The sequence below is a fragment of the Pseudorasbora parva genome, chromosome 16 (assembly GCF_024679245.1).
Source record: "Pseudorasbora parva isolate DD20220531a chromosome 16, ASM2467924v1, whole genome shotgun sequence".
Classification (NCBI taxonomy): Eukaryota; Metazoa; Chordata; class Actinopteri; order Cypriniformes; family Gobionidae; genus Pseudorasbora; species Pseudorasbora parva.
In genome coordinates, this window is record NC_090187.1 from 33,140,821 (window position 1) to 33,164,359 (window position 23,539).

The window sequence follows — 23,539 nt, forward strand, 5'->3', positions numbered from 1 at the left end:
GAACTGCACTCTTGCACTCATCCAACATTCTTGCAATCATTCAGGCGTTCTTTTATTGGAAAAAAAAAACCCAGAATAAGTCAAAATGATTTCCAATTAAATCAACACGAAATGGAACTTGTTCTAAATTGTATGAGGATAGGGAATGTAGTAAAATTAATAATTCATTATTCTGACAAGCATGTACATGAAATCAAGTCAAATGTATTTGTATTGCATGTTTCATGGTACAGAGGGTTTAAATTTTTCCCCACAGAGGGTCATGATGTTGATATTTGTAATGTGAAAGAGGACCTTTTATGCTTTTTACATCTTTTAATTTTCTTTAATGCCGCTGTTCGAGCATGAAAAAGGTCTGCAAAGTTACAAAGCACAAAGTTTCTGAAACGCCTCGATTGTCGTCTTGAGTTTACTTCCAGGAATCCACACATCCCAATATTCACAAATAAGAAGCGGTAGACCAATCTGACCAATCAGAGCACTTTTCAGAATGAGGGGTTTCATAAAGACTGGAATTAAACAGGGGTGCATTTCCCAAAAGCAGCGTTAGCCAACTATGATAGCATGCTCTGTTTTTGGCAATATAGTTTAAAGCGATAAGTTCACCAGTCATTAATTACTCACAGAACACAAATTAAGAGATTTTTGATGAAATCTGAGAGCTCTCTGCCCCATCATCCACAGACAGCAATATAATTAACACTTTCAAGGCTAGAGATAGGCTCTTGACATAGGCTGGAACGAAAATGTTGAATAAAGTTGTTGTTTTTTATTGTTTTTGTGCACAAAAAGTATTCTTGTCGCGTCGTTAAATAGAATTTTTATTTTTGGGTGAACTACCCAGAAACCATAGTTCCAGCAAACATTTGCAAACAGCATCCCATATTTAATTGGTTGGAAATTACATTTACAGCTCTCGAGTTTCTTGTTAGAATAGCATGTGGACTTTAATAGATCATGCTCTTTGGCACAATAAACAAGCTACCATGCAGTGAGTTCTATATCATTAAATACATTTAAACCATTTTTTAAGAATGTGCATGTCTGTAAATGTTCAAGGGAACTTGACAGTATGATATACAGGAAGCCTGCAATGAATCAAACATCAAATTAAGCAAAATTACATGAAACAAAAAACTGAAGTATATTCATCAGGTGCCTTTTTTCTCACTTAACGCTTTCAGCTCTGTGATTGGTGTTCCTGCTGTGAAATTACTGAGGGCCAATATATTATGAATATGCTATGAATATGCTATATGTCACAATATTATTTAACCATATTCATAACAAGTCAATGACAGGCGAATTTCGTCGTTCCTTTTAATGGGTGGGACTTGTTGTCGCTATGATTATGATGCGTTCCGTCCGCTGTGAGGAACATGATCGAAAAAAGAAAAGAAAAACGCTGATAAAATAGCTAGCACTTTTCGCTATGAAAATCCACAAGCAACAATTAGGAGGACAGTGTTGCTAATTTATTATTCTGCCGTTCTGGAGAATGGAAAAGGAAGACCTACACCAGAGCTTAAATTTGAGCAGAAAGCCAAAACTGTTCATTTTAACCACAGCAATTATGAGTGATACAAGTGGATGACAGCATCATTCAAGAAGCTATCATCATTGTTTGCTGTTTGGGTACCCTTTTTAAAAATCCAATATTATGTGACAGATTTTATTCTGGTCACTGCTGCCACTGTTTTATATGTTAAAGCTACACTGTGTAACTTTTTAAGTTTATTCTTAGTAACTTAACACTTAGTTCTTTCAGAAATATGTGCTCATTAATGTATATTTACTTCTTTCAAGTAATAAAGTATTCTCGTAAGTTTATAATATACCATTGAAAATACATACGGGTGAGGGGTTCGAATGCCGGTCGCCATGTTGCCCCTCCATCTTGAAAGTACATTAGCCAAAGAGGGACATACCCATAAATTCAAGCTTCGCCTTTCGCATTTTAACACTCAATGGCACCGTGTCGAATGTGAAGAGGGGGATTGCCATGTTAATCATGGACTAAATCGGCCACCGTAGGAGTTAAAACGAAATCAGAATTGAGAGGAACTGAAACTAATATTCACTGGATGGTCATATACCTTTACACCGCTCGATGGGGGAAAACATCACACAGTGTAGCTTTAAGTTTTAGTTGAGAAAACGGTTATTTTGCAGAATTGCTGGTCAGTCTGTAAATTTACTATCTGGGTGATCATGCACATTTGCTGTAATTCTGCATAATAGTATAATTTTCTCCAGATCATAAGTTTAATACGGTCTGTTACATATATTTAATCGGCTGCTGTGCCCGTCTAATGATGTGATTTATTATCATCGGGAAAGTTCTTAATGTGGAAAGTATCTGTCACTATTGTGTGCTTCGGTCTGAGCTTTGTCAGGATGCATCGGCTTACATTACATTTTGTTTAATGTGCTGGTTTTGTGGCCAGTTTCACCATATTCAGTTGAAAAAAGTGTGATGCAATTAATTGTAATAATGATTTGCCTTTTTATTACTTTTTTTATTTATTTAAAAAATTTTTAATGATAACTCTTACAGTCACTCTGATGTTTGCTTGTGGCATTTCTTGTCAAAAGTAAAATGTATTATTATAAAAGAAAACACTGTAAGCTGGCCAGGAGGAAAAGGGGGTGAGAGGGCCGAGGTCCAAGAGTCACGGTTGAATACTAGCACATAGTAGTTAAAGGCCCAGCTAACCGGAAGTAACAAGTGACTTTTCTTCAGTGCTGTGAAGTATTTCCAAGTGAAACGGAATATTGAAAAGTGGCCCAGGTTTTACTTCAGCACTTCTCCTTTCCATCTTGCGCTCATAGCACACTAAAGGTTGGAGGGGAGTGGTTAAAGGAGTACTTCAGTGCTGGAAAGAAGAATCTGTATTTAAACTGGGTCATTAATGTTGCAGAAATGTGAAATTATTTTTGAATTTGGTGCCTTTTAGACAGAAAAGACAGAAAATGTATTTTTGTCTCATGGGGATGAAAAATTCCCAGAATGCTTCACTGCCCTGTGAGGCCAATCCCAAAGCCACTGCGACTGGATTACAGTGACTGAGTTCAGAAAGTACAATTAAATACTGAACGTGTCTGTTCAATATAACGATCGAGTCGCCTCGTGAGTCTCACAGCACTAACTCAGATTAGGAGTCAGATTACATTTGATGTCATAAATGAGCTGATGAGCACTCGTGATGAGAGCTGAGGTAATCGCGACCACATTCGCAGCATACATTCACAACGCGTGTTCAGTCTGGCGCGTTTCAGTTCAATCCTTTGGAAGCTTAACTTTCATAGAAATTAATTTAAGAAGTTAAAACACTTACATTGCTCAGCATCTGTTTAAATTAATGCCTGTAGCTGCCAGCTGTGCTGTAAGTGTGATCTCCCATTCCCCATGCGCGAGTTGAAAACATGAGGAAATGGCTCCCTCTGCTGGCTGTAGTCTTTAGGCTCTGGGCAAACATTCCAAAGATGACGCAAATATCGTCAATTTGCGTCACAAGAGGAATTTTTCCAGAAAAAAAATGCATAAATCTCTCATCTCAGGGGGATATAAGAGGGGGAGCACGATCATTTGAATATACTCCAGGGTTTCTACTGATACAAAGCCATATGCTAATCGCTGAAGTAACCCTTTAAGCATTTTCAAACTTAAGCCGTCAAACTGCCGTCATCTGAGAAGGAACGCCGTTTCCAGACCGGAAGTTACTTTTCAGATTTTGATTAAAGATTACAACGACAAAAGATTTTTTTTGTGTATTAACTTGCACTGATTAATTATTCAACCTAAGACCTTTAATAGGTGCTAAAAAAAAGTAAAAAGGGCACATTCTGATTTCATTAGGACTATATTGCTGAACCAATGTGGTTCAAACGACAGATGAGTCACCATGAAGAATCGTACAGTGGTTAATCAGTGAGTTACACCGTTGTACAGGAAACACACACATGGCATTACAGACAGACTAGAAATAGAGGTGTTACAACAATGTAAAATATGTGAACAATTATGTAATAACATTCAAGCATTAAAACAGCAAACCCCCAAAATATAATCTTAACTTCTTAAAAAGGCATATTATGGCCTCTTTAATATCTTCATGCTTAGTTACATTTAGCAAATTAGACCTGGGTAATGATATAGTTACTGTACCATAGTATATTTCGCGTCATGCGAGTATACTGTATTTAAAGTTGAATATGTAATCAGCTTTATACATAGAGCTATGTGATAATAATGTTTACATTTTGAGATAATATAAAAAACAACTCTTTGGTTATTTAGCACCTTCCCATATGGCAGTCATGTTGGATTGTATGCTTTATAACTAATATATAAAAATAGAAATCAATCATAAAAGCACAAATAAACATTTTTGTTAAATTGTTTCTTTTTCTTTTCTTACGTCTAAATCTAATCAAATTTATTAATGTTTAGAAAAGAAGCAAAAGGGTAAACACTTGGGAAAATCAAATGGGAAAATCAAATAGCTACATAAACACTCGCATATCTATGAAGATTGCTTTGATCGGTATAAACTGAGGTGGCCAACACACACACATCAACCTAAAAGTGATCATTTCACTCTGAGCCATTTAATGACCGTTCCCATAAACCTCCTTTCCAGGGAAAACAGCAAGTAATTAACATAGTGAGTGGATTATATGACTGCAGTGACTTGTGGATTAATGTACAATGTTATTCCTAATATCTCTAAGCCACACTGACTGGGGTTCTTTTTAATGGCCAGTTTCCACTCTGCAAGCACATAGAACGAGACAGAAAATTGCTGGGTGATAAAATTGCTAATCATAAAGCTAACTATTAGAGCAGATGAGCCTCTTCCTGAAATGGCTTTGATTTTCGAGGAGTGAAAAGACAGATCAATGCCTAATTGACAACAACAATGGATCAGCATGGGAACTACTGTGAACAGCACTTAACTGAAGCCGATCAACTCACAGCCACTCGCTCACAACTGCTCTGAGAGAATACACACAAGGACGCACGCATGCCTCACGGCACTGTTTCCTCCGGTGACAACTATATCAGCGTAGTGTGAGCGGGACGTGTGCCAGGCTAAAAGGTTCTGGCAGGCCTTCTCGGTGCAGAAGAAGGCCTGCCTTTCAACCCTTATTTCCCTCTCACATCTCATCTTTGTGAGAGTGAGTGCATATGATAATGTCCAGTCCTTGACATCTCACTGTGTCAGACAGTGAAAGGCACAATCCATTTAGCACTTTCCAATGGCTGTAAAATGGCACAAAAACCTGCCTCATTTGAATTGCCATTAATAATTAAAGGTTAAAAATATTTTCTAAGATTACAATTAAAGACAAATCTTTCCTCTGAAAACACATTAAAATCAAGAAATCAAGGCACAGGTGTCATGCATTCCCCTTTTTTTAACAGGTACATTGTATAAAAAATTGTTAGTTTAACTTAAAAAATTAAAGCTACACTGTGTAACTTTTTTAGTTTATTCTTAGCTAAAATCACTTAGTTCTTTCAAAAATATATGTGCTCATTAAGGTATATTTACTTCTTTCAAGTAATAATGCATTCTCGTAATTTTATAATATACCATTGAAAATACATACGTGTTGAGGGTTCGGATGGCGGTCGCCATGTTGCGCCTCCATCTTGAAAGTACATTTGCCAAAGAGGGACATACCCATAAATTTAAGCTTCGCTTTTAGCGTTTTTACACTCGATGGCACTGTGTCGAATGTGAAGAGGAGGATTGCTTGAGGCTGCTATATGATGATGGAGGATCACTCTTAAGCCCCTTTCACAATGCACGTCGGACCCGCAATATTCCCGGAACGTGAAAGCAACCACGTCCCGGAATTGATTACCGAATTCGACCCGGGTCGGGGACCTAGTAACATTGCGGGATATGTATCAGAGTCGCCAAGAAAGCGGAAAAGAGAATTAAGACGGCAACGCGACAGGCAAATCAACAAGACAAAAGTAAATATTGGAGTGGCCTTTCCAAAATGGAAAGAGCTCATGAGGAGGAACGATTTTAAAAAGAACGCCGACGTTGCCTGCTTTCTTCTCGACAGGTAATATTAATTCAGCCTATTTGTGCATATTGGAAGTTTTATTATTGCTTGGCTAATTATATCATGGTGTGCTGTGCATAACGTTAACACTAGAACGACGTCTAGGATAGTTTTCCTCGCGTCAATGATGACAAAGTATTGTTTACCTTATACCATAAACGTCTCGGTTACGTATGTAACCCTCGTTCCCTGAAGGAGGGAACGGAGACGTACGTCAGAACTGAACCGACGAATGGGATCTTACTTTAGAGACCAATCCTACTTCGAGCATCTAACAACGAGCCAATGAAATTTGGCATGCGATCACGCATTCCACGCTCCGCCCCGCAGCGCGGGTATAAATAGGAAGTGGAATGGTAGATCAGCGCTTTTCCTACTGAGGAGCCGAAAGGTGACCGGACTCCCAGCGGAAGCACAGCATCTGGCGACGGGACGTACGTCTCCGTTCCCTCCTTCAGGGAACGAGGGTTACATACGTAACCGAGACGTTCCCTTTCAGTCGGTCACGTTCGACGTACGTCAGAACTGAACCGACGAATGGGATCCCTATGGAAAACGCCAGGATGCTGGCCCTTCCAGCGTCCTGCTTGAGCGCACTGCACCGTCTAGTATGGTACGGAAGTCAGGGCTCCAAGCAGGGAGTACAGTCACTGCTGTTTCTGCAAGACCCACTCAGAATGACTATTGGATAACGCTGGGAAAGCGTGCCTACCTCGTACTTGAGAGAGAGGGTACGCTGCGGGGCCACGTCCTTCAGGGAAGGAGAGGTGGCAGAATACACATAAGGACTAACCTGGCAGGGTAGTGCAACATATGGCAGTCTCTGGGGTGGTTCCAGCCTGATTGAAGGGGGGAAAGAACACGCCCAGAGACGACAGAGCGGGCTCTGTCGAGGGAAAGACACGGGGCTAGCCCGAAGGGTAGCTGATACCGTGGAAGAATACACATATGGGGTTGCCGTGAGGGAACCGCTACATATGGAACCCAGCCTACAGCCACGTTTCACAAGCATACGGGTGCAGGCCTGGCGTCAGACGGTCCGCAACGTCTGACACCGGAGGGGTGACGGAGGAGCTCGACAGGGTTAGCCGGTTTCCCGGGGAACACAACTGGAGACAATAGACGCACGTATCCGGCCCAGAGGGCGGGAGTGGCGTTTCGCAAGCCGACACTTAGAACGGGCACTTAGCGCTCCTGGCCACTGGGGGCGAGGATGCGGGAAGATACCGGCTCTACACGTAAGCTATAGAATCTAGCAAACGTGTTAGGTGTCGCCCAGCCCGCAGCTCTACATATGTCTGTCAGCGAGGCGCCTTGCGCCAGCGCCCAGGAAGAAGCAACACTCCGAGTGGAGTGAGCTCTTACACCGAACGGGCAAGGCACGTCTTGGGACTGGTAGGCCAAGACTATATCATCCACTATCCAGTGGGCTAACCTCTGCTTGGAGACAGCCTTTCCCTTCTGCTGGCCTCCGTAACAGACGAAGAGTTGCTCTGAGGTCCGAAGGCTTTGGGTCCGGTCAACGTAAGCGCGAAGAGCGCGGACCGGACACAGCAAAGCCAGGGCTGGGTCTGCCTCCTCCGAAGGCAGCGCTTGCAGGTTCACCACCTGATCCCGGAAGGGAGTGGTAGGAACCTTGGGCACATATCCGGGCCGGGGTCTCAGGACGACGTGAGAGTTACCTGGCCCGAACTCTAGGCACGATTCGTTGACCGAAAGTGCATGCAGGTCCCCTACCCTCTTGATCGAGGCCAATGCCGTCAGGAGCACTGTCTTCATTGACAAGATCTTAAGCTCACAAGACGCCAAAGGCTCGAAGGGAGGGCTCTGAAGTGCTCTGAGCACTAGAGCTAAGTCCCAAGAGGGTATCAAGGATGGACGAGGAGGATTTAGTCTCCTCGCACCTCTGAGGAACCTGACGATTAGGTCGTGCTTCCCCACGGACTTACCTTCTACTACATCATGGTACGCTGCTATTGCTGCAGCATATACCTTGAGGGTGGAGGGAGACAGCCTTCTCTCCAACCCATCTTGCAGGAAGGAAAGCACGACACTGATCGAACACCTTCGGGGGTCTTCCCGGCGGGAAGCGCACCACTCAACGAACAGGTTCCACTTCAGAGCATAGAGGCGCCTCGTAGAGGGGGCTCTAGCTGAAGCGATGGTATCTACGACAGCTTGTGGTAGTCCATCTAGAACCTCCGCGTCCCGTCCAGGGACCAGACATGAAGATTCCAGAGGTCTGGACGCGGGTGCCATAGCGTGCCCCGTCCCTGAGAAAGAAGGTCCTTCCTCAGGGGAATCGGCCAAGGAGGGGCTGTCGCGAGGAGTGTGAGTTCTGGGAACCAGGTCCGGTTGGGCCAATACGGCGCAACTAACAAGACCTGCTCCTCGTCCTCCCTGACCTTGCACAGAGTCTGTGCAAGAAGGCTCACTGGGGGAAACGCATACTTGCGTAGGTCCCGGGGCCAGCTGTGCGCCAGTGCATCTGTGCCGAGGGTACCCCCGGTCAGGGAATAGTACCACTGGCAATGGGTCGAGTCCGGAGAGGCAAACAGGTCGACCTGTGCGGCTCCGAACTGGTCCCATATCAGCTGGACCGCCTGGGGGTGGAGTCGCCACTCTCCCGGAGGTGTCGGCTGACGAGAGAGCTCGTCGGCTGTCTGGTTCAGCACACCAGGGACATGAATGGCCCGAAGCGACCTCAGCTGCTTCTGACTCCACAGGAGGAGGTGGCGGGCGAGTTGGAGCAGACGACGGGAGCGTAGACCACCCTGACGGTTGATGTACGCAACGGCCGTGGTGCTGTCCGTACGGACCAGTACATGCTTGCCACGCAGCGGCCCCTTGAGGCGGCGGAGTGCCAGATGTACTGCCAGTAACTCGAGGCAATTGATATGCCAATGCAATTGCGGCCCCGTCCACAGACCAGCAACTGCATGCCCGTTGTACGTGGCCCCCCAGCCCGTGGTGGAGGCATCCGTGAATAGCACAGCATGCCTGGACACTTGTTCTAGGGGCACCCCGGCCCGGAGAAACGAAGTGCTGGACCACGGGCTGAAGGTTTGGCGGCAGTAAGGAGTCACTGGGACCCGGTACTGACCGCTCTGCCACGCCCACCTCGGGACTCGGCCATTGAGCCAGCGTTGAAGCGGTCTCATATGAAGCAATCCGAGCGGCGTGACCGCGGCTGCAGATGCCATATGCCCCAGGAGCCTCTGAAAGAATTTCAGTGGGACCGCTGTCCTGCTCTTGAACATATTCAAGCAGTTCAACACCGACTGGACTCGCTCCTCGGTGAGGCGCGCAGTCCGGTTGACCGAGTCCAGCTCCATACCGAGATAAGAGATCCTCTGTGTGGGACAGAGTTTGCTCTTCTCTCGGTTGACCCGAAGGCCCAACTGGCTGAGGTGACTGAGCACCAGGTCCCTGTGTTCGCACAACTGGTCCTTCGACTGGGCTAGGATCAGCCAATCGTCGAGGTAGTTGAGAATCCGAACGCCGCGTTCTCTGAGTGGAACAATGGCTGCCTCCGCGACCTTCGTAAAGACGCGGGGCGACAGGGACAGCCCGAAGGGCAGGACCTTGTACTGATATGCTTTCCCCTCGAACGCAAAGCGTAGGAACGGTCTGTGTCGAGGGAGAATAGACACATGGAAGTACGCGTCCTTCAGGTCGATCGCCGCAAACCAATCCTGGGGACGGATGCATTGGAAAATGCGTTTCTGCGTCAACATCCTGAACGGGAGCTTGTGCAGGGCCCGATTCAGAACTCGCAGGTCCAGGATTGGCCGTAACCCACCCCCTTTCTTGGGCACAATGAAGTAGGGGCTGTAAAACCCCGTCTTCATATCGGCTGGAGGAACCGGCTCGATCGCGTCCTTCGCCAGTAGGACCTCGATCTCTGACCGCAAGACTTGAGCATCGCTGCTTCGCACGGAGGTGAAGAGGATGCCCTTGTACTTGGGTGGCCGGCGTGCGAACTGAATCGCGTAGCCGAGTCTGATGGTACGGATGAGCCAGCGAGACGGCCTGGGGAGACCTAGCCAGGCCCCCAGAGACCGTACAAGCGGGACCAACGGCACCACAGACGTGCCCGGGGTGGGGCAGCGAAGCGGAGTACTCTGGCCCGACTCGGGAGGCCCGGAGGCGGCCCGTAGTGTTGCCTGAGCACTCCTGGTTTGGACAGAGAGTGGGTGAGAAGGCCCGGGGGCGTCCTCGGAGCCCACTCTGCTGTCCACTGCCCGGAGGCAGGGAAGTGAAGCACTCAGCCCCGACCCGGAAGGCCCGTGGGCGGCCCGGAGTGTTGACTGAGTGCTCACAAGAGAGGCAGTGTGTGGGTGAGAAGGCCCGGGGGCGTCCTCGAGGCCCACACAGCTGCCCCCTGGCGACGGGAGGGTAGGAAAGGAGTGACAAGGCCCGTGGGCGTCGCACACTGCCAACCTGACCCTCTTGGGGCCCAGAGAGAGAGGAAACTGCTCTTTTTGTGAAAATGTGGGTACCGCTGGACTCCGGAGAGCCAGCGGCAGAGATGTTGTGACCAGTGAAGTCCCCCCGGTCCTCCTCCGGGGGGGTGGGAGGGATGCGGACATCATCTCCCTCAGAGCAGCTCCTCTTCTCCCTGGGCTGCCCGTCTCAGGGCCGCTTCCCCTTGCGCTTGCCGGCAGGCTTGGCGGGCCCTTGGACGGGTTGGGCGGCCCCCTTGCGTCCGGCGCCCTGCTTCGCGGGTGGAGGCTGCTGCTTGGGCTTAGCAGGGGCGGAGGCGGACGCTGGAGGACGCCCTCGGCGACGAGCAGACTGGGGGGCTGCCCCGGGCGGCTGGGTGGAGGCAGCAGCGGGCCGCCGGGGCAGGATGTTTTTGATGGCCTCCGTCTGCTTCTTGGCCACCGAGAACTGCTGGGCAAAGTCCTCGATGGCGTCGCCGAAGAGGCCGGCCTGACAGACAGGGGCGTTTAGAAACCGAACCTTGTCCGAGTCCCGCATGTCTGTCAGGTTCAGCCACAGGTGGCGTTCCTGGACCACCAAGGTGGACATCGCCCGACCCAGGGAGCGGGCCGTGACTTTCGTCGCCCGGAGGGCGAGGTCCGTCGCGGCTCGCAGTTCCTGCATAACTGCCTGGTCGGAACCACCCTCGTGCAGTTCCATGAGCGCTTTGGCCTGGTGGACCTGCAGGAGCGCCATGGCATGCAAAGCTGATGCAGCTTCTCCGCAGGCTGTGTAAGCCTTGCCCGTCAAGCCGGACGAGAACTTACACGCCCGGGAGGGGAGACGCGGGGCCTGCCTCCAGTCCGCAGCGGTCTTAGGACACAGGTGCATCGCAACCGACCGCTCGACTGGAGGGATCCCCTCGTAACCCTTAGCTGCACCACCATCGAGAGTGGTGAGGATGGAGGAGTCAGTCGATCGCTGGCGTACGCTATACGGCGCTACCCAGGACTTCGTGAGCTCCTGATGCACTTCCGGGAAGAAAGGCACCGGGGCGGGACGCTGAGAACCAGCGCGACCCCTCCCGAGAAACCAATCATCCAGCCGCGAAGGTTCGGGACGTGGTGGAGGGTTCCACTCAAGCCCGACACTTGCGGCGGCCCGGGCAAGCATAGCCGTAAGTTCCGGGTCAGACTCGGGCAACGCTGTCACACCCGAAGGGGGCAACGCAGCCGAGTCTTCATCCTCGGAACCCATTAGCTCATCCCCCGATGCAGCAACCGACATCTGGTCCTCCGCCGGAGCCCCAAAAGAGACGACTGGCGCTCCGCGTGGGAGGTCAGCGCGCCCTTCCGGAAGCTCCACCGGTACAGTGGAGGGGGGAGGGGCCCGAGGAGCCGTGAGACCCGTCGGGTTTACCCTGACCGACACCCTCAGGTCCCCACCAAGGTCATCAGCCAAAGTAGTAGCCCTCTGCTTTGCAGCTGGAGGACCACTAGATCGGGGGATGGACGATGGTGTTCCACCTCTTCTGAGGTACTGGAGACGGGACCGCAACACTGCAATGGACATATTCCCGCAATGGGAACATGTCTCATCCACGAACGCAGCCTCAGCGTGCTGTGCGCCCAGACACGAGAGACAACGAACGTGTCCGTCAAGCGGAGACAGAAATCGACCGCATCCAGAAACACACGGCTTGAATGACATCTTGAAAAAGACGCAGGGTCAAACCGTGTTGCTCTTTTGTGAAAAGGAAGTTGCTCTTTTAGTGCTGAAGCACTCAGGGAGATGACCGCGGCTCCACGCAGTTCGATAGTGCAAGCCTGCGTGAGCTCTCAGTGATGTGTATGTGTGAGCGCCCAGCGAACCAACTGTAATGTGTGTGTGTAAGGAAACGCTCAGCGAACCAACAGCTCTTTGCACACTCTATCACTGAAGTGACGGTCTCTCGCTGACGCGCCGTATCACCCGCACTGGCAAACTCTTTCACAGGAAGGTTTTGACTCGTAGTCAGAAAGCTCTTCGTAGAAACAGCAATGAAGACTGTTCGGCTCCGAAGTAGAAAAAGCGCTGATCTACCATTCCACTTCCTATTTATACCCGCGCTGCGGGGCGGAGCGTGGAATGCGTGATCGCATGCCAAATTTCATTGGCTCGTTGTTAGATGCTCGAAGTAGGATTGGTCTCTAAAGTAAGATCCCATTCGTCGGTTCAGTTCTGACGTACGTCGAACGTGACCGACTGAAAGGGAATCCGTGTTCTATGACGGATAACATGAGATTAATATTTTAATTGCATTATAATTTGTTTGCCTTACGCTAGTGATGTTGTAAAATATACAGAATAACGAGAGCACTGATAAAAGTTTACTAAGAGCTTGCATTCGTCTGGGAACCTGATAGCCTATGTTAGCAATGAACTGGTTAAAAATAATGAAAACGTAAAACTATTATTCATTTTACATAGATTAATTTGATCATAGTTCATTTGGTAAATTAAATAACTGCAAATTATAATAGTTTTCAAAAATTACCTCATCAATTGAGTTGAAGCAACACTCACCGAATAGGTCGAACTGGAAGCCATGACTAAATCGGCCACCGTAGGAGTTGAAACGAAATCGAAATTGAGAGGAGCAGAAACTATTATTCATTGGATGGTCATATACCTTTACACCACTAGATGGGGGAAAATCTCACACAGTGTAGCTTTAAGTAACCTGGTTGCCTTCAAATTTTGAGTTTATTGAAATTAAACATTTTGATTTGATACAATGAAGAAAATTGGTTTAATAAATAGAAACTCAAAATATCATTGTCTCTGAACCACATAAAAATGTGATAAATCATAAAAATAGCACAATTTGGCATGTTTTACTGTGTCATCACAAACAAAACACACAATTACCCAATATTCTTACAAAATCTTTTAATAATATTTGAATAAAGGTTGTCGATTCTCAAAACAGTTCATTGTATTAACTCAAATGTTTAATTTCAAATGAACTCAAAGTTTTAAGGCAACCAGGTAACTTTAAAAAAAATATTTTTTACAGCTTACCAGCGACAGTTCTGACTGTCAAAAATTAAATAAATAAAACTGACATGACAACCACTGAACCCCATACATTTTAGATTCATTGACAAAAAAAACAAAAACGTCACACTAGAAGCGCTCCAAAAAACAGTTTGACTAAAAAAAATCTGTGTGTGCATGAATGACGTTTCTGATTGCAGGGACATATCAGTTAGCCACCTTGTTCCTGTGATCACACATATTCCTTTGCTCCATTATAAACTGTCCAAGGCTCCCTATCTCTGGTGCGAAAGGCTTCATTGGCTATCTGGACAATCATTTCTTATGCTTTGCCTCTGATGGTGATACGATCTTTAATCCAGTACTAGCCAACTCGTCCTCACATCCCTCATGCACTCCGGCAGAGGCCCGAATGAGCCTATCTCTGTTCCTTAATAATCATCCGGCGTCTGAATCCCTCTCATATCAGAGCGGAACTTTGCCTTGGTGTGAGGGTTGGATCTGAAACACAAAGTGTGTGGCTGTGTATACAGATTGGAATAGATTAAAATGCAGCTACATCATGCCAACGGGCCCTTAAGCATTGGAAATGACCTCTGGATGTGTAACAAATTAGCTCAAAAAGGAAATACTGTATACACAATTAATTATAATGGGTATATAATAATATATAAGATCCACTTACAACATCTTCTAATTAATTATAGATCAGCTCAGAGTCCTGCAACGGGTCAGGTACCCGCATAAAAGTGGCTAAAACAGGTGGATTGTGACATTTATAAAATTCACGGGCAGGGATGCGGGCGGATAATTCATTCTGTGCGGGTGGGTAGAAGCGTGGATGAAAAATATGTGCAATATTTCTATGGCGAGGTGGACGAGTGAGAGAAAGAGCGAGACCGGGGTGTGATGGCGTCCTCTGCGAGCCATTCTGGTCTCAAGTCCTCTCATGAGGGAGCTCGGCATATTAGGGCGAGAGATCACCAGACCTGGATTTTACGTTGAGTTGTGTTTATGTTTTCTTATGTATGTGTGCGTGTCAGTTGTCCGTGAGGGGCTGCCCGCGTTACTTTAGTTTTGTTTGGTTAAAGTCTTTTAAATGTTCGCTGGTTCCCGCATCCTTCTTTCCCCTCAAACATACTGTATTACAATTTCTATGTCCAAATTACCATTACACATACACGCAACAACGATATGCCATTTGACCCATCACGTCACCACCAATGCAACAGTATAACTTTTGTGCCTCTCGTATCCCAGTTGGAGCGAGCGCTGCAGGAGTAGATGGATGAAGTAAAAGTTGGTGAGTGGAGTATATAAAATTGTTGACAACGAGTCTTTAAAAGCACTTTAGCCTGTTTCATTAGCCCATTCATGACGCTGTTGTGATGTTGAGAGAGGTGCAAGATAAAAAATAAAGTATTTTAATTGGAATCATTTTAGAGTGTGTGATTTATCGCAGGCACGGGTCGGGTAACGGGACAAATAGTAACGGGTCTGGGCAGGTGCGGATTTAATTTTGATATTTTCACGGGTCGGATCCAGTGCTGAACCTTGCGAGTACGGGCGGAGGCGGGTCTCCAAAAATGGACCCATTCAGGACTCTAGATCAGCTTTCAGAAATAACTGTAGCAGAATTAAAGCTGCACTATGTAACTTTTCCGTCCGCTAGAGGGCGCCTATTCAAAACAAAGAGTGTAGCTTGATGACGGCAAGTTTGAGCGCAGAATCTTGAGACATTTGGTCTCCACCTCACAGCCGGTGGAAAACAATCGCTCATGGATGCGGTTATTAACGTTACTGTATGAAGCAAAGCATGACCGAGTGTTGAAGGAGCTGAGCAAGGTCGCTGGAGCGCTTGTTACGGAACACACGGCTCGTGAGCAGCGGGACTTTTATTATGACGGGACACAGTCGCTCAGCGGCTGCTGTGACACTTGTTCACACTGCTAAGAGTAAAGCACTTCTGGAGAATAAAACCCGAAACGCAGACATGACGCAATTGACAGGCGACTCCCTCAGACGCCCCAGTTCATTGGTTAAAATAGCAATTCTCTCACAATTTACAAATAGTTGGAAACATTTGGGATATTGTAAGAACTCAAATGAACAAAATATATAACACTGGCCTAGTGGTTTTAGGATATTTTACTGCAAAAATACTACAAGTGCACCTTTAATATCTGTTTGTCGACCAAACCAACAGTTAAATCTTCTATCAACTGTTAAGAAATATTATTATCTTGGTCGATGAGGATAAATATCTTACTCTATATATGGTACTAAACACAAAGCATAGCAAGATCAAACGTTTACGTGACTTTGATTTGTGAGGCGCAAACACAGAGACAATAAGGCATGGATTTAGAGTAGCAATAAATGAAACTACAGGTGCATACACCTAAACTAAGCAAAGCATATAGAAATTATAAAGAAAAGGAAAGGAAAAGAGAGATAAGAGCAAAGAATGGCAAGATTTACAATGTTAACCCCACCATAATGAGAATCAAAATCACCTTCTTAAAAAGGGGTCAAACTTAGAGGCTTATCTAAAGATTGATAAAATGGTTACTTTCATTTGCTTTGGTGATGAACAAGAGTCCGGATGCGTGTAGAATACAGAGATCTGTTCTGCAGGAAATTTGAACAAAGTAAACTTGTTAAAGTTGCTGGAAACTCAGAAAGTGTCCATCTCACAAGGGAATGAGCAAAGTAGGGAACTCTTAAAGCCCTATCAGTCACGTCCACCTTTGGTGAAGTAGCCAATCAGAGGTGTGAGTTTTGAGCGGGAGAACGTATCTTCGTTCTCACTTCACACATTTGCTGCGTTCCAGTTCGTTTTTATTATGCCCTTCACTCGCTAACTTCCCTCCGTCTCGTTCACTCAGATGTACGTCATTGCTTATGTTGCATGAGTGCCCACTACTGGCGGAACCTTTGCAATGGACTGAACTTGATCACTTGGAAGCCCTTGATCACTTGGAATCCACTATGGATAGTATTTATTATTTATTTGTTTCCTTTACGAAATTGTTTAATGCAACATTCTATATGTATACAAGTGAGTTTGTGTAGTTTTAAGTGTTTTTAAAATTAATTACAATATCATAGAGTTGTTTGTGGTGGGGTAAATTAAACGTGATATGTGGTGACGTCACAGTCGCGTTGCATTGTGGTATATGAAGCTGCCTGAAGTGTACATATCAAGTAGACTCGCTTCCTCGGTCAAAATCGAGGGAGCAAGGGTCTGTCCATATAAACTTCCCTTGTCCATTTCACGAGGTGGAACGCACTTCAAAATGGCGGCGGGGATTCCCCCGAGGGGAAGTGCTTAGGGAAGTTCGCAAGTGCTTGTCTTAGGGCCAGCAGCCCTATCACCCTGTAGCCCAAGACTGGTTTCCCACTGAAGCTAAGCAGGGCTGAGCCTGGTCAGTACCTGGATGGGAGACCAACTGGGAAAACTAGGTAGCTGCTGGTAGAGGTGTTAGTTAGGCCAGCAGAGGGTGCTCACCCTGTGGTCTGTGTGGGTCCCCAGTATAGTGATGGGGACACAATACTGACAAAAGAGTACCGTCCTATGGATGAGGCGTTAAGCCGAGGTCCTGACTCTCTGTGGTCATTAAAAATCTCAGGATGTCCTTCGATAAAGAGTAGGGGTGTAACCCCGTCATCCTGGTCAAATTTTCCCATTGGCCCCTGTCCATCATGGCCTCCTAATAATCCCCATATAATGATTGGCTTAATCCCTCGGTCTCCTGGTGTGTGGTGAGCGTTCTTGCGCAATATGGCTGCCGTAGCATCATCCAGGTGGATGCTGCACATTGGTGGTGGTTTGAGGAGATTCCCCCTTCTATGCAAGCGATTTGAGTGCCTTGAAAAGCGCTATATAAATCGAACAAATTATTATTATTATTATTGTCTAATAGTGAAGTGGAACACAGCATTAATTTGCATGTTTACGGTGGTCTAGAGCAGTGTCTCCCAACCACGATCCTGGAGGCACACCAGCACGGCACATCTTGCATGTGTCCCTGATCAAACACACCTGATTCAAATGATCATCTTATCAGTGGAGACTCAAATACCTGAAATGGGTGTGGCAGGGAAAGAAGACATGCAAAATGTGCAGTGTCGTTGGGCCTCCAGGATCGTGGTTTACACCAAAGTATGGTAAAAATAGATTGGTGCATTTTATAGTTACATACTACCATTAATTAAGATATGAGAAGAGGTTGATTTCGATATCAAAAAGATGAAAACATTAAAGCAGTGCTCCATTCTTAAAACTGGATATCAGCATTGAAACATTAATTAACCTGACTCGCTTTGTGATAATAATTTACTACAATGTTCAATTGAGGGTAAAATGGAGCCAATGTCCTTTTCGCAGTGTATAGCAGTTTTTGTAGGACCACATGGCTGGTGATGGGGGAGATGTTTCTCTCCCCTCTGGAATGCCTTTGAAGTTTGAGGAGAGTCGTGGAGCCTTTCCTTGTCAGCATCCACAAGGACAGGTAAGGTGATGACGATCTTTTAACGTCCGGTATTTGGAGTCGGGCTGGGGATGCAGAGTGAATAAGCAGAAAGGGGGAGAATATTACGAAGCCTAAAGCACAATCGAGCATCGTGATCACATCCAAACGTAACAGAGGAAACCTTATAATTTCATAAAAATCTGTATTTTGCTATTCAAAGAGTTTATGGCCAGCTGCATGTTATAATAAGCATCCAGCATTGTTTCTTTCCCTACCTTTTGCAACCCTATCGGAACAGAGCCCTGACCTACCAGCTGAGAAACGAATGCTACATCTACAACGACCAACATCCAGTCTTCTGCATAACGTTTCTGCGTTTTCAGATGCACAGTTTGTAGTGTTGCCGCCTGCCTGCAAGACTGCTGGAAAGCTATAAAAAATGCTCTTTGAAAATCAATTGGGCCTCAGCAGAGCATGAAAAAGCAGCATCAACATAACCTTAAATTTATTTGTTCATTGTTTTATGTGGCTATTCCAGTGACCTAATGCACTTAAATTTACTATTCATGCCCCAAGCAGCTCTTCCTATTAAACATTCGGATCCATGCTCTTCAAGTTTTCACTCACGCTGCTCAGAGAGAATGTTGCTCTTGACTAAACCAGCTATGGATGCTCTGAGGAAGCTGGAGGTTGCTGCAGCTGTGTTGGTCCACGGTTGATCTATTTCGCGTGGCTCCTGAAGCGGGACGTGCACCTGTACGGTGCGCTTTACGACCAAACCGTCCGGTTACTCCATCACATATTGCTACGATCAGCAGAGCGCATAACAGATGCTGCGCAGAATAACAATTACGGTTCAGTTTGTTACAGTTCAGCACAATTCTTTTGACCCATTTATCAAGCGAGCACATATGGGCAACCAGACTCAGCTACATCAATATTTCCAATCCTCATCCTTAACGGCTACACCATTGTGACAGTTAGTAGCTTTTAAAAACATAAATACTAATCCAGTTTCTTGTGGGAAACGTCTTCTTGAAGAGGTCAGATTAACATCAACGTCATAATAGGGTGCATTGGCAAGCAGGTAGGGAATTTATATATAGGATGGCATTAGTAAATGTGGCTGACTCATTGGAAATGGATGAAATGGTACAATAGGGCCAAGAGCGATTTCGCTGATTGAGCTCCCCTGCAGCAACTGGGGGCATCTCACTGTACTCCACATTCAAGTGTTCACACACCTACCGCAGAGCATCCGCTAAACATGTCACTGCTCATCTTGCTAATTACCGTCATTACGCACCAACTCGGGCTGCGCTCCTGCCTGACTAACCACACACAGCTGTCAACCTCCATTTAGGTGCGAAGAGAAGGAAACAATGCAGGTTTAAGCTAAAATAGTATCATGCATTGTATAACAAAAGATACTTTAACAATTTAAAGATTACACTACGCTTTTAAATAACAACCTGAGCAACTTTAGTGGGGCATAACATGAAAACAAATGTATCTGTTGAAATAAAAGAGTTCTCTGTACTATAAAAATAGCCTCTTTTAGATCTTTGAAACGAAGCTGTGAAAAATGTCTTATTAAAAACTTTTTTGCAACTTGCACAACATGTCAGCGATGTCTGTGAGGTGCTTGCAAGCACAGTAATTGAAGGTATTATTCCTAAACATCAAAAATGTAATAACTCCCAAACTAATCTTGCACTGTTTCTTAGCTGTGTGCAGCTGCTCTCTGAATGTCATCCTGAAGGATCCCGACATTAGAATCAAGCCGCATTTAGTTTTTAACAAGGTCCCGTATCATTTTAGGCTTACGTTGACAGTTTGTGTGGCATTTGGGATGGACCGCGCAAACCATGTTGGACTCGAGACCTGTAGTCAGTGTAGTCAAAAAAGAGGGTGTTTACATTCAAGTCTTAAAAATTCAAAATGTTGAGATCTAAGGGTCAGTGAATAAATAATGTCATGAAAAAAGGACTTAATTAGGAGTTGCAAGTCATTATAAGACAAATTAAAGGCACAGTAGGTAATTTTCGTTGCTAGAGGTCGCTTATTCAAAAAAAGGGCATAGCTTGATGACGCCTTAATTTCAGGGAATCATGGAAGTTGTTGTCTTCACCCCTACAGCTGGGATAAAATGAATCTGACAGGACTCTAGGGCTGTCAAAATTGCTCAAAAATGACGTTCGAATATTCCCTCTAAAACAAGCACTAATATTCGAACATCTGGGAGCGCATTTTGTCAATTACGGGACAAATTAATACAATGCATTACGTCAATAACGGGACAAATTAATACAAAGAGACATTAAATACTTGTATAGTTTGTCTATTTAAGTTTATACTTTACAAATACAATATTTGACAATGTATTACTTACACAAAAACAAGTAGATTGTTATTATAAATTATATAATTATTATATAAAAATTAACTAATGGCCAAGACGGCAGAGCGCAGACCTCTCTCTCGCCCTCACGCTCTGTGGATAACGGTTTAAAACAAACTTTGAGTGCTGATCAAGAGTTTTGTGCAAGCAATTTAAGGTCGCGAGACTCTTGTCCCAAATATAGCAGGCTTCATTCAGTGATTGAAACAAATATTATTAATATTAATTGAAGTTTTACAGCATATTGAGCGCTCCGAGCGAGCTGTGCTGTGCTAAACATGGAGCTTTTTCCTTGACATGGTAAATAATCACACCAGTGGAAGCAGTGCATGTATCCTTTATTCATGCAATATCTCTTCAGTCAGTACAGTAGCCCACATTTTAGAAATGTTTCTATTTGACATTAAATAAAATGAGGCATGGTATGCTAACTGTATCTTACATAGCTTGCATATAACTTTATCTCGCGGCTCAACAATTTTACCTCCTACCGACCAAAATCCAACATACTTCCAGACATGGCTTTTTATATTATGGAGTTAAAATCTCTTTCTCTGCTGCAGTCGAGTTGGGCTCTGCACTTTCTGCCATCTTCCCTGCAAGACGCGTCAACTTTCAGCAGTGACAGTGGAACTCCTGCGACCTGTCCCTGAACCCTCAGGCGCGCGCATGCTCGCTCGCAAAGCAGACAGCCACGCCTCCACTAGCGCGGCGGGGGATATTATAATAATAATTTGAATATTAATTTTCACCTTCGAAATTCCTTTTTTAAAAACTATTCGAATATATATTCGAATTTAGAATATTCGTTGACAGCCCTACAGGACTCGGGCAGAAATCCTATTCATGGATTAGCTAATGGAAAGATGTATTAAATTTACTTTAGTATGAAGCAGGAACAAGGCAGCTGGAGCAATTGCTAATGAGAGATGAGCATGGGGAACACGGGTATGTTGTCATTGAAAGGCGGACACAAGCGCTTGGTCTGTGTCCTAGTTAAAATTGCTTATTTCTCTGGATTGCTTATATTCTTGGAAACATTTCGGATAAGTCCAAAATATATAGCATGGTTCTAATATTTTTTGGAAATTTTAATCCAAAAATCTTACTTATTGTGTTTTTAAAAGTGTGCTTTTTACTAAATGTATGATAACACTCCTCTAATTCTAATAATGTCAAAATGGTGAGTAGGCATATATATTGTTGACATAAAAATGTGCACTTTTGCAAATGCAGAAAGTTTGTGAGAAAGAAACCGTGCATGTGCACATTTTGGATGCACCTTTGAGGGTTTACGTAAAGTGGGGCTCAAAGCGAACAGTCAGCATCTTTACTGCTGGCATTACAAACCAAAGAGTTAGAGCCAGCTGTAAATTCTCTACTTTGGAATCATATTCCATTCCTCCTTGGGGGCCACAAAATGCTGTGTCAATTTAATAAAAAAAGTGAAATTCCAGTGTTGCCCATGAACAATGTGGACTGTATATAATCTGCAGAGAGAACTCTGGACTGCTCCAGCCATGTTGTTTTGTTTGTTTGAATTCCACCAATGTCAGCGAGAGTTAGTCTCAACTAATGCACCATCTGCTTCTTAAGGAGCCCCTCATTAAAATAGAGGAGATACATAAAAATGTCTTGTGTTTTCTCAAATGAACCAGATTCAGACTGGTCATGCTGGGAAAGGGAAAAGCCCAGGGATCCCAGACTGGCCTTATTCCAGTCCATAATCCATTAGGTGTCCATTCACAGCTTGAAAACCTAATCTATTGTGATGAGCGCTTGGCAAAGCAGAATGTTTCGTCATTACAGCTGCCCAATATAAAGCACAACAGAACTGTCTTTGCCGTGCACTCGGAATTCATAATCTTCAGCTAAAAGCTAAATAAATAATTTGTGTTTAAATGATACATTTAAGAAAATAATTGCTCTACATGTATTGGAAATCTGGGCAAGCCACTCAAAATGCTCAAAAACACTTTTTATCTTATTTTATAATATTTCACAATATTACTGTTTTTGGTTTATTTTTGACCGCATAAATGCAATCTCGGTGAGCATAAAACCCTTCTTTAAAAAATCTTACCAACCCAGCCTTTAGTATGAAGCAAATACTGTAAACATCATCCATCACTGTTACATCCATCACAAAATCACTAATGGCAAATTTTAAAAGTTTTTGATGCTTTCATTGTTGCTTTACTCCCACAACCCTCATACAGCTTAGCTCCGTATATAGACAGAATGAATAGAAAACGCCTGCTCATCTCCGTGCTAATGGACATGTACGGTTAGATATTTGAGCCTTGGAGAAGAAAAATTCTCTCTGTTTACCAGGGCAGTTGAAAAAGCAATGCTGTTTGCATATCAATGGGATTGGGAAACCATTAAGGAAGGAGATGGTTCTCTTACCCAGAGAAAAGGTACTTTCTGTCTTATGGATTCATCTTAATTTACCAGAAAGTCAATACATGGATGTTCCACCTTTAGCCCTAATGTTAGCCAATACAAAAAGAAATGTTCTGGATATAACAAACATTCCCACTGGGAAATAAAGATTAAGGCATCAAAATAAAATCAAACTGTGGTTAGTCTCATGTATTGATTCGCTTCTATAGTTCTAAGCAAACACACATATTTATATGGTTTTTCACCTATAATATTTGTATCTCATCTGTATATGTGGTAAAGCATATAACCAAGTAAATAACATCCTCCTAACCACTTTAGTCCCGTGTGGATTTGTTGTTTTGCTACATTTTACGCTGTTGTAGCACTGAATTCTGGTGTTTACACAGATGTACATAATGTTGTTCCCATCACTAGTGTAAATCAGTCTTTTATCTGCCTGCCATCGTTCGGCCCAGCTGAAGGTCACTTCAGAATGAATACTGGCTCCTTTACGAGACATATGATACACTCTAATGGCTTGGCTTTAACCCTAATGCCAAGACAATTAAACTTTCCATTACACTCACAGCCTGAAAATATAGTCAATCACCCGCGCGGCCTAAATAACGTCTTAAATTACACCGAGCAAGTCTTTTTCAATTGCCTTTCATTTCACTGGATCATTTCGGATACCTAGCTTGTGCACTGCAGCGCACCGCCGGAGACC

At 44.8% G+C, this 23,539-nt stretch overlaps 1 protein-coding gene across 4 annotated transcripts in view; it reads right to left on the bottom strand.

Annotated features, from left to right (window-relative positions):
• mgat4c (mgat4 family member C) overlaps positions 1-23,539 on the bottom strand; it is a 209,790-nt gene that overhangs the window by 113,159 nt on the left and 73,092 nt on the right. The window lies entirely within an intron of this gene.